Source organism: Oratosquilla oratoria, chromosome 7 (assembly GCF_046742065.1).
Source record: "Oratosquilla oratoria isolate Oo_2021 chromosome 7, ASM4674206v1, whole genome shotgun sequence".
Taxonomy (NCBI): Eukaryota; Metazoa; Arthropoda; class Malacostraca; order Stomatopoda; family Squillidae; genus Oratosquilla; species Oratosquilla oratoria.
In genome coordinates, this window is record NC_134783.1 from 6914254 (window position 1) to 6926753 (window position 12500).

General features: G+C 35.3%; 1 protein-coding gene and 1 pseudogene across 1 annotated transcript in view; one reads left to right on the forward strand and one right to left on the reverse strand.

Moving 5' to 3' along the window:
* The window catches only part of Ubr3 (Ubr3 ubiquitin ligase), a 296891-nt gene that overhangs the window by 21666 nt on the left and 262725 nt on the right, over positions 1-12500 (forward strand). The window lies entirely within an intron of this gene.
* On the reverse strand, positions 10274-11367 carry LOC143026893 (uncharacterized; annotated as a pseudogene).

Below are 12500 nucleotides of genomic sequence, written 5' to 3' on the forward strand. Positions count from 1 at the left end.
GGTTCGATGTTTTTTTGTTTTGATAGTAAATAATGAAATTAATTTTGGAGCTTGATTCAGTGGGCTTGATGTTTCTCTTTATGATTTGTTGCATCACTCTCTCATCCTCCTTGTATGCAGTGGAGAAGAAGGATTTGTAATATATATTTATAACGTTCTGCGCTGGATTGTCTGATGCATTTGCTGATTTAATTTCCTCGTACCAATTTTCCATTATTTTCTTGGTCACTTTTTCAATGTCTCTATTGCTAAAAACGTTGTTGATTAGGACTTGTGATGCTCTTTCTAGTTCTAGGTGCACATTTTTCCAGCTACTACAATGGCTAAGGGATCTTCGTACATATGCACTAATTGTTGAGATCTTGTACTTTTGTGGGCATTCACTCATTCCGTTAAGGCAATGTCCGGAGTTACTAGCTTTGGTGTAAACTGAGGTATGAAAAGATCCTTCCCCCTGTTTCACGAGGACATCAAGGAAAGGGAGAGATCCATTTTCACTGTTTTCGATTGTGAAGTTAAGACCTGAGGCTTCTATGAGTCTCTGTTGTAGTGCTACGACTTGTTCGTTATTTTCCGCTTTTACGAAAATATCGTCTATGTATCGAACAAGTCGTAGCACTACAACAGAGACTCATAGAATCCTCAGGTCTTAACTTCACAATCGAAAACAGTGAAAATGGATCTCTCCTTTCCTGATGTCCTCGTTGAAACAGGGGACAGCGTTGTAGATCTGTTGCGGTTTCAGATCGTCTTAGGCAACCAATTTTGCAAACCTATGACAGAAAGGAGGAAAGAAAAGTTAAAAAATAAATATTTATATAAATGCACTATGCATCCGTGTATGCGAGAGATAAATTGAAATATGAGATGCGAATCTTTACCATGAAGGCATAGGTTAATTAATGTACCTGTCTATAAACTCCTCTGCAAAAGGTAAATCAGCAGATTTTGCTTCCCCAAACACATCAAGACGACGTATTCTATGGCGATTCTTGAATCTTTTAAGTCATCCATCTGAGAACTGGCATGATTCTCCAATTGACATCTTTTCAGCAAAATATTTGTCTTTCTCTTGCAGCGTTGGGCCTAATATAGCTGCACTTTCAGACATTTTAAGACAAAACCACTCGTACAACACTTTGTCCAGCATTTCCACACGTTTATGTTGTAGAGTGTGGTGATTTTCTGCAGCTTCAGGTGTGTCACTCAACTTCGCAAACTCTCTTAGCTTTTTGGATTGGGCCTTGATATCGTAAATGGTAGACGACCCAAAGCCGTATTCTTCCGTTAGTATTTTTCTATTTTCGCCTTTCCTCAATCTTCTGCATATGTCTACCTTTTGCTTAAATAAAAGCACCACACTTTCTTCTTCTCAACTTTGGGCATGATAGAGTTGGCTTACATGTGCACGGAGGTGGCTAACACGTGGCGGGAGAAGTGAATGGGACTGAGAAGCCCTGGTGGCGGCGAGAGCAACTACAACCACGCGTAGGGATTTTAAACACGCGGGAATTTTAAATTTATCTATTTTATGTATACGTCTACCTTTATCAAAATTTTTCGGTTTTCGGGAAAAATATGCCGGTTATTTGAATTGCCGGATACAAGAAGGCCGGATACGAGGGCTTTTACTGTGTATATTATATATTTTATATATTATATATTTTATATATATATATATTACAGGTAAACGTCGACTTACGATGGCCGCGACTTACGATTGTTCGACTTTACGATGACGACGACGACGACGATATGATAATTTAACCCCTTCCATACGGTGCCGCACATGTATGCGTCATGAGGAGCAAGAGGATTCGCGACGCTGACATATCGGCGGGGTGAAAGAGAGAACGATCAATATAAGCAGTGACTATATTTTATGATGCGAGTATTATTACGTCACGTCGTACGGGCTGGCATTGGCTGCTGCCCGCGAGATTTAAGTTCCGTACTGAAAATACATATTATAGTGTTTGAATATGGTATAAAAAGGATAAAAATAAATTAAATAAACTATGTACATGTTTAATAGGCTATATTCAGTATCTCTGGTGGTTAATATACAGGTAGGCTAGGTACAGTGACCACGGAACAGAGTGGGGATCGACTTACGATGAGATCGTCTTACGATGGCTCTATCGAAACCTAATGCCATCGTAAGTCGACGTTTTCCTGTATATATATATATATATAATATATATATATATATTATATATATATAATATAATTTATATATATATAATATAATATATATTATTATATATATATAAATTTATATATATATAATTATATATATAATATATATATATATAATTTATATATATAAATATATATATATATATATATATTTATCATATATATATTATATATATATAATATATCTCTATATCCTTTTCTGATTTATTTCTATTCTTGACAACTTCTCCTAAATCAGAAAAGTATATAGAGAAGGGCGCGATTTACAATATACCATGTGGTGGTTATCCGTTAGGATATTATGGAGAGACGGGAAGATCAGTGGAGCTACGGACATATGAGCACAAAAATGACGTCAGAGCTCACAGAACCTCCAACTCACTAGTAGTTCATTTAGACCAATGTGGTCATCTTCCAGATTGGAACAAGATAGAGGTGCTCCACAAAGGTCTAGAGAAAAAGAAAAGAAAAATAGTGGAGGCAGCCTACATTACTTCCCACCCCTGCATCAACCATAGGGAAGGGTTTATAAAATTAGCAGGAGCGGTAGGTACTCTGATTGTCAAGGAGGTAAAAAGGACAATCAAGAACGGAGGGAGAAGTGACATGGTCGGAGTCACAAGAAAAAGGGTAGAGGACGGATGAGAGTATAGAGGGAGGGGAACACGGGAAGGATGGATTATATAAGCTGTTAATTTTCTGAAACTGTATGTACTTTGAGAATGTCGTGGTAAGGACGAAACATCAGTGAATAAAACTCCAAGTGTTCTTTGTGTTTAACTCACCACCCTTCCACTCATATATATATGGCAACTGATGTAGAAGTCGGTGAATCTGTTGCAAATAGCGACCACAACTTAGTCAGATTCAAACTCCTAAACAATTTTAGAATAGATACAGTACTTGTGCTTCTAAAATACCCGATTTCAGTAAAGCTCAGTTCATAGAACTACGTCAGGAGCTTCAGCTTACAGATTGGGAGGCAAAATTAAACGAAAGGCCTGTAGATCAGATGTGGGAAATATTTCAAAATACGCTCACTAAGATGATTCAAACTTACATTCCTTTTAAGGACAGACGTCCCCCAAATCAGGCTCGCCCAAAGTGGCTCGACAAAGAAACTGAAAAAAGTATTGCTAAAAAGAGACAGGCTTATAAGAAATATAAGTGCTCGGGTGCATCTAATGACTATGAAAGTTATGTATCAATACAGAGAGATTTAAAAAAGACAATAAGAAAAAGAAAACGACAATACGAAATGAACATCGCTGAGAAATCCAAAGAGAATCCCAAAGAATTCTATAGTTACATTAGAGATAAAAAGGTTGTTAGGAATCACATTGGTCCACTATTATCTGCTGACGGTCAACTTGAATATTCAAATGAAGGAATGTGTAATCTCTTAAACAATTATTTTAGCTCGGTATTCGTAAACGAAACACAAGTGAATTCCAAACTGAAACCTGTGAAAAGTCTGGGGTAAACTTACTCACTACGGTAAATATAACAAAAGAAACAATTAAAAGGTGTATAGACAAACTCAAAGTTAATAAAACACCAGGGCCTGACGGTTGGCATCCAAGAATCTTAAAGGAAATGAAAAATGAGATTGTTGTTCCATTAGAAATTATTTTCAAGAAATCCATCATATCCGGAGATGTCCCAAGAGAATGGAAGCTAGCTAACATTACTCCCATATTCAAAAAAGGTGACAAAAAGAAACCAAATAACTATAGGCCTATTAGTTTGACTTCGATCGCAGGAAAAATAATGGAAACTATCATCAGAGATGCTATCGAATATCATTTAGAAAGTAACCGTTTGATAAATGATAGCCAACATGGTTTCAGACGGAAACGTTCTTGCGTGACTAACTTACTCGAATTCTACAACACAGTTGTCTCGAATTATGACAAAAGAAACAATATAGATTTAATATATCTAGACTTTGCAAAAACTTTTGATACCGTCCCACACGAAAGACTACTTACTAAATTAGCTTTGCATGGAATAAGTGGTAGCCTATTAGGTTGGACTAGTAATTGGTTGAAAGGTCGAAAACAGAGTTGTTTTAAATGGAAAAACTTCTGGATGGAAAAGTGTTGCAAGTGGAGTTCCTCAGGGTTCCGTTCTTGGGCCACTTCTATTCATAGTATATATAAATGATATAGACCATGGACTAAAATCTACTGTTTCCAAATTTGCTGATGATACAAACCTGTGCGGAGTGGCAAATGATCACTCAAACCAATTAGATATTCAAGAAGATTTAGATAAATTACAGCAATGGTCTGAAAAGTGGCTAATGAAATTTAACACAAGTAAATGCAAGGTAATGCACATAGGTAAAAATAACAGCAAGTACGATTACAAGTTATTTGGAAATTCGTTAACAAAAGTGGATAGTGAAAAAGATCTCGGCGTAATTATCAGTAACGACCTCAAATCATCCAAGCAGTGTATTTCAGCCTCTGAGAAAGCAAATAAGATTCTGGGATTGATTGCTCGATCTTTTGATTTCAAAAGTCCATCACTCATTAACAAGCTATATAAATCGTTAGTTCGTCCACATTTGGAATATGCTGTTTCCGTATGGTCACCGAATCTCATTAAAGACATTGACAGACTGGAAAAAGTACAACGGCGAGCCACAAAACTGATTCCAAATATCAAAAATAAATCATACGAAAATCGACTTAAGCACATGAATCTGTTTTCCCTAAAAAAGCGTAGACTCAGAGGTGACTTGATACAGGTCTTTAAGATTTTAAAGGGAATTGACAACATCAAAAGTGACAAAATTTTCACATTGAATGAGAATCAGACAAGAAACAATGGTCTCAAACTGTCCGGAAATAGATTCAATTTGGAAGTAGGTAGAAACAACTTTGCCAACCGTGTAGTTAATGAATGGAATAAACTTCCTGCACAGGTAGTGCAATGTAGTTCAGTTCGAAGCTTTAAGAATCATTTAGATAAATACCTAAGTAAGATGCTGTAATTATTATAATTTATGTTATATTATTTGTTTTTGTTTTGTTATAATTTGTCTGTCTGATTTTCATTTATTATTAGTTATATGTCAATTTATTATCATTTACTATTTACCTGTTTGTTTGTTATTCAACTATACCAATGCATTTATTTATGTATTTTAATTGTTTTTTACATTGTTATAGTTTTAATTTATTATTAATATTTTTTTTTTTTTTTTTTTTTTTTTTTTTTTTTTTTTTTTCATCCGACCTATATATATACAGGTAAACGTCGACTTACGATGGCCGCGACTTACGATTGTTCGACTTTACGATGACAACGACGACGACATGATAATTTAACCCCTTCCATACGGTGCCGCACACAGGCGTCTTGATTATATTTATTGTAGTCGCCCCTGTGTTTTTACATTCTCTCAAATTATTCATTCTCTGTGGTTTTCAAAATTCGCGGGTGAAAGAGAGAACGATCGATATAAGCGGTGACTATATTTTATGATGCGAGTATTATTACGTCACATCGTACGGCTGGCATTGGCTCCTGCCCGCGAGATTTAAGTCCGTACTGAAAATACATATTATAGTGTTTGAATATGGTAAAAAGGATAAAAATAATTAAATAAACTACTGTACATGTTTAATAGGCTATATTCAGTATCTCTGGTGGTTAATATACAGGTAGGCTAGGTACAGTGACCACGGAACAGAGTGGGGATCGACTTACGATGAGATCGTCTTACGATGGCTCTATCGAAACCTAATGCCATCGTAAGTCGACGTTTACCTGTATATATGTGTATACATTGTGACGAATGTGGATAGGAGGTGAGGGAAATACTTTTATTCCTGACTAGTTTCGCCTGAGTGGCTTCTTCAGAGGAACATAGTTTGAAGTCAAGTTGGTCAATATATAAGGCAAAAGAAGGAATGTGGCAAAGTGTCAGGTTGGTCCCCCACTCGACCTCATCTGTCGGTGTGGCGGATTGTCACACTTGGTCCACCCGCTGTGACAATCCGCCACACCGACAGATGAGGTCGAGTGGGGGACCAACCTGACACTTTGCCACGTTCCTTCTTTTGCCTTGTATATTGACCAACTTGACTTCAAACTATGTTCCTCTGAAGAAGCCACTCAGGCGAAACTAATCAGGAATAAAAGTATTTCCCTCAGCCCGTGTTCCCTTACCTCCTATCCACATATATATATATGTTTATGTATATATGTTTATGTATATATATATGTTTATGTATATATATATGTATATGTATATATATATATATGTATATATATGTGTATATATATATATATATATGTACAGGTAAACGTCGACTTACGATGGCCGCGACTTACGATTGTTCGACTTTACGATGACGACGACGACGACATGATAATTTAACCCCTTCCATACGGTGCCGCACACATAGGCATCATGAGGAGCAAGTGGATTCGCGACGCTGCCATATCGGCGTCTTGATTATATTTATTGTAGTCGCCCCTGTGTTTTTACATTCTTTCAAATGATTCATTCTCTGTGGTTTTCAAAATTCGCGGGTGAAAGAGAGAACGATCGATATAAGCGGTGACTATATTTTATGATGCGAGTATTATTACGTCACGTCGTACGGCTGGCATTGGCTGCTGCCCGCGAGATTTAAGTTCCGTACTGAAAATACATATTATAGTGTTTGAATATGGTAAAAAGGATAAAAATAATTAAATAAACTACTGTACATGTTTAATAGGCTATATTCAGTATCTCTGGTGGTTAATATACAGGTAGGCTAGGTACAGTGACCACGGAACAGAGTGGGGATCGACTTACGATGAGATCGTCTTACGATGGCTCTATCGAAACCTAATGCCATCGTAAGTCGACGTTTACCTGTATATATATATGTATATATGTATATATATGTATATATGTATATATATGTATATATGTATATATATGTATATATGTATATATATGTATGTAATACATATATATGTTATATGTATATATGTAATACATATATATGTTTATATGTAATATATATATATATGTATACGTATGTAATATATATGTTTATATATGTAATATATGGATTTGTTTATATATGTAATATATATATATATATATGTATATGTAATATATATATATATGTATACGTATGTAATATGTATGTTTATATATGTAATATATGGATTTGTTTATATATGTAATATATATATATATATGTAATATATATATATATATGTTTATGTAATATATATATATATGTTTATATATGTATGTAAAGGATTACAAAGGCGGAGCATGCCGACAGGAGACCTTTTGATCCATATCTAGGTCGGATGCGAAAAAAAATCATATTAATAATAAAATAATAAATAAAAACTATAATAATGTAAATAACAAATAGAATACATAAATAAATGCATAGGTATAGTTAAATAATAAACAAACAGGTAAATAGTAAATAATAATAAATTGACATAAATAATAAATGAAATTCAGACAGACAACTGATAACAAAACAAAAACAAATAAGATAATTTATAATCATTACAGCATCTTACTTAGGTATTTATCTAAATGATTCTTAAAGCTTCAAACTGAACTACATTGCACTACCTGTGCAGGAAGTTTATTCCATTCATTAACTACATGGTTGGCAAAGTTGTTTCTACCTATGTTTATATATGTAATATATATGTATAATATATATATATATGTAATATATATGTATAATATATATATATGTAATATATATGTATAATATATATATATATATGTAAAATATATATATGTATGTATGTACATACATATACCACGGCTTTTTCCCCCTTACAAGGGAGGTAGCCAAAAAGGAAAAGGCATAAAATCATTTGCACCCATTCCATCCCTGAATACACTCCACACCCCTCCACCCTCCCTCCTATCCTTTACCTCGAACCACTCACTCACTCCATTTCTAATCCTGACACAAGCTGTACTACTCTCATAAAAACTTTTGACAGCTCCTAGAAGCTTTCCTCCTATCCCATATATCTGCATAACCTCCCACATTACCTTTCTGTCTACCCTATCATAAGCCTTTTCCAGATCCATAAAAGCCCAAAAAACATCCTTCCTCTTTCCTATAGCTTTCTCACATATGTCTTACCACAAAGATCTGATTTACACAACCTCTACCCGTCCAAAATCCACACTGTTCCTCAACAATTACTCCCTCTGTTCCTCTCCTAATCCTCTCAATCAAGATCCTTCCATAAGCCTTCCCAACTACACTTAACAAGCTAATCCCTCTGAAACTACTACATTCACACGTGTCCCCTTTTCCCTTGTAAAGTGGAACTATACAGGCACTCCTCCAGTCCTCCGGCACTCTACCCTCTCTCCAGCAAACATTATGTAATATATATATATATATATATATATATTAGGGTGTTCAAAAAATGAAATTTCGAATTTTGTTTCAGCTGTATGCTGCCCTCTTTATATCAAATAATGCAATGTTCACACAAAATTTTTAGGAGGTAGTTGAATATTTAGGGTCGCTCAAAAAGTTTGCTTTATTTTTAAAAGTTGAAAAAATGAGAAATAAAACAAATGACATTTCATTAAATTTATTTTTAATTCTCTCTTCAAAAAAATACAAATGAAATAAAACTCTTTTAAACAAAGGCAATAGAACATGATCATTGGAAAGCTGATTTTTGTGATGGTGGAATCTCCTTCCAGTGCTTTTGCACAACTCTTCAAACAACAAATGAAATACAACTCTTTAAAAAAGGCCATGAAACATGATCATTTGAAAGCTGATTTTTTTGGCAGTGGAATCTCCTTCCGGTGCTCTTGCACAACTCTTAAAAGAAATTGTCGCTGATCTTTATCTTTGGTAATAACAGTGTTAAATTGTTGGATAAGAGAAATGGCCCGCTCAGCACAGTCATTCACAGCCTTCAGCTCATGTGCTGCTTTTTCGAAGCGACGATACAAATCATCATTTTCCCAAGAAGATGGATCTTTCGTAAGGGATTCAGGTTCTTCTGATAGAATCACAGGAAATATATTTTTTGTCTTCATCGTAAAAAATTCAGGGAGGGAAATCCGTGTCGAAAATGTTTTCCCATCGACCTTCTTCAATCCTTTTGGTTTTGCAGACAGAGACATATTGTCCACCATTTTCCGCTTTTCATCAGGTGAGATACGATCGTCGAACAGGGAAAGTCCCACAGCTTCCTCTGAAGGCAACCTTAGCAAGTTTTTCATTTGGGATTCCATGTTGCATGAGTTTCATCATATCCATATCATTCTTGGCAGCATAGGGACCGATTGGTGACTCATTCCAAAATGGCACATAGCACAGGGCGGCGAACAGGGAAATATCTCGAACTGCTTTCAGTTCACCTTCCGTCAGAGGAAACCGATCATGGAAGAGGAATATTTTTATACAATATATACATTTTCCCATCCATCTTGCATGATGGAAAGCACCTGGAGCACGAAAGGAAATTCCACCCGGTGGAGTACCTCCAAGGAAGAAGTAGGCAAGAGTATTAAGTTCCCGATAATCATCTCTTATTGCAATTAACCTCAGGGCAACCTCAAGACGTCGCATTGCTTCCTCACGAGGTACGGACCAATCACCCACGAAGTTTGCCAAGATTTCTTCATCATCCTCTGCTGTCTTGGAGTTTCTTTTGTCGAGGTTTCCCCATAGATCTTGAAAACGTGAAAATAATGGGATACTTGGTCCGGAAGAAGGACCCATAGGCAGAACGGAACACATCAGCAAGGATCACTTCGTACACGTGATGCCGACAGGCCAACCAAACAAGCTCCTTTTGTAGTTGCGCTTGAATTTTGATACAGGCGCCTTGAAGCAAACCTGTGTTTGAGGCTGTGTGTCAAACACAATAGCCTTTATGATGTGTGACAGGCCCCAATCGTTGATAGCAGACAGACATGCATTGGCTTCATCTGTACCCGAACTAGATCCAATTTTGGGAACACCAAGGAGGAACTCAACACCATCTCCTGAGGAAAGAATTGCGATTCTTTCAGCCTTCTCCCGACCAGAGCTTGCTACAGTTATGTCAGGCAATAGCTTGCCATCCCAATGCAACACGAGAGGTGTATCACGTGGAATTCTTGTCATGATGTCAGCCTTGATGCTGGTTGCTGCTTCTTCACGGTTCTTTTTCCGGTACCGGTAAATCGAACTCTGAGACAAAGTGATTTGTTCGATGTCAATACCAATAGACTTTGCCTGAGCCCCCAGTTGGTGCATTGCCTTCCTGTGAGACACGCCAGTACGATCCAGAGCCGCCGTAACTTCAGGTTTCAAGAAGATATTCTTGGGAATCGATGGACCTGCAGATATAGTATCCGTCTTCTTTCTTTTTTTTTGTGGCTGTGAATTTGAAAGGAGTCATCTGCAGAGGACTCTGAAGACGAACTGGAATCAGCTAGTGTCGATGAGCTGACGACTTCGACGGTTAGTCGTTTTTCCGCCTCAGATTTCTTCTTGCGTTTGTCTTCTACTTCAGCCCTTTTCTTTTTCTTTTCATGAGACTTTAAATGATCCATGTCAATTCCAGCCATGCTCGACTGGGAACGATCCTCTCGTTGGCTCAACAAGAAGACTTTATCTTCTTCATTTTTCATCATTATCAGCGCATCTTTGAGAGCAACGTCGAAGATTTCATCTAAGTTATCACAAAACATTTGTTCCTTCATGCGCTGATTCTCCGAATCCCACAGACGATTCTTCTTGAGACCTTCGTATTTCGTAACCAGGTCTGTAAGCTTCTTTTTGGCGTAAAATAGCGTTGTTGTAGGCATTTGGGCCTTCGCCCAGAACAAAAAAACTGCTTCCACAACTGCCTTCGCGCTCTCGGACTTCGTGCACTTCAAATTGAGGTGATGGTAAAAGAAGTGCTTTAGAACTTGACCATTGGACGGGAGTCTGGAACCAGTAAGTTCTTCCTCACAATGTCCAAGGAGCCAAACTGATGCTGCACGACGTCTAGCCATTTCAAAGTTCACCTGCGTTCTGCAGAAATATGAGAAGAGAAAATTAGGTATTTTTTTGCATGGGCTTAAAAAGTGAACAATATGAGCGACCTTTAAATCTTCACAGATCATTGCATAATTTGGCACAAATTCAGCTTATATAATTAGGAAACGGGGCAACATGCAGCTGAAAGTATACACGCACTTTGTAATTTTACCCTATGGGTTTGAAACACCCTAATATATATATATATGATATATATATATATTATATATATAATATATACATATATATATATGTAGTAATATATATATATATATATATATATAATATAAATATATAATAATGTATATATATAATATATAAAATATATATGTATGTAATATATCATATAAATATAAATATATATGTATGTAATATATATAAATATAATATAAATATATATGTATGTAATATATATAAATATAATATATATATATATGTATGTAATATTATAAATAATATATATATATATATATAATATATATATATATATATATATATATATATTTATATATATATATATATATATATATATATACAGGTCGTCGACTTACGACCGAGTTCGGTTCCGACAGACAGGTCGTAAGTCAATCTGGACGCAAGTCGGTCTTAGTATATATACAGTATATATTACCCTTTAAATATTTTTGTTTTGTTACTGTATATATATATATATATATATATATATAGATATATATATTGTATATTATACTTAGCATACTGAAATAATCTTAGCATCTTTGAACTATGTTGTACAGTATTTTTTAACCTTTTTGTAGTTTTGTCTGATTTTCTTTGGGAAACGTAGCCTAGGCCTAAGCATACTGAATAAAATCCTCTCATCTTTTACCTATGATATTTAATACTGTATTTTTTAACCTTTATATTATTTTACCATCAGACTTTCTTTAGGAAACGTATGCATACTGAATAAAATATTATCTTTGAGCTACTTTGTTTTATATTCATTAACTTTTTTTTCGTTAGGAAACGTAGCCTAGCCCTACTCATACTGAAGTCCTGTCATCTTTGACCTATACATACTTTTTTGTTGGTTACATTAAAATCATTGCAAGGCAAAATTAGGAATTTTTTTATTTCAAAACATATTCATTTCGTTTATGTACTGTACCGAAAATATTTTTATCGACAACAGACTAGGCATAAACAAAGTTTACTGTTACATTTTATTAATCGCAAAACATAAAAATACAAAATGCTGTACCGAACATATTGTAAACGACAACAGACTAGGCATGA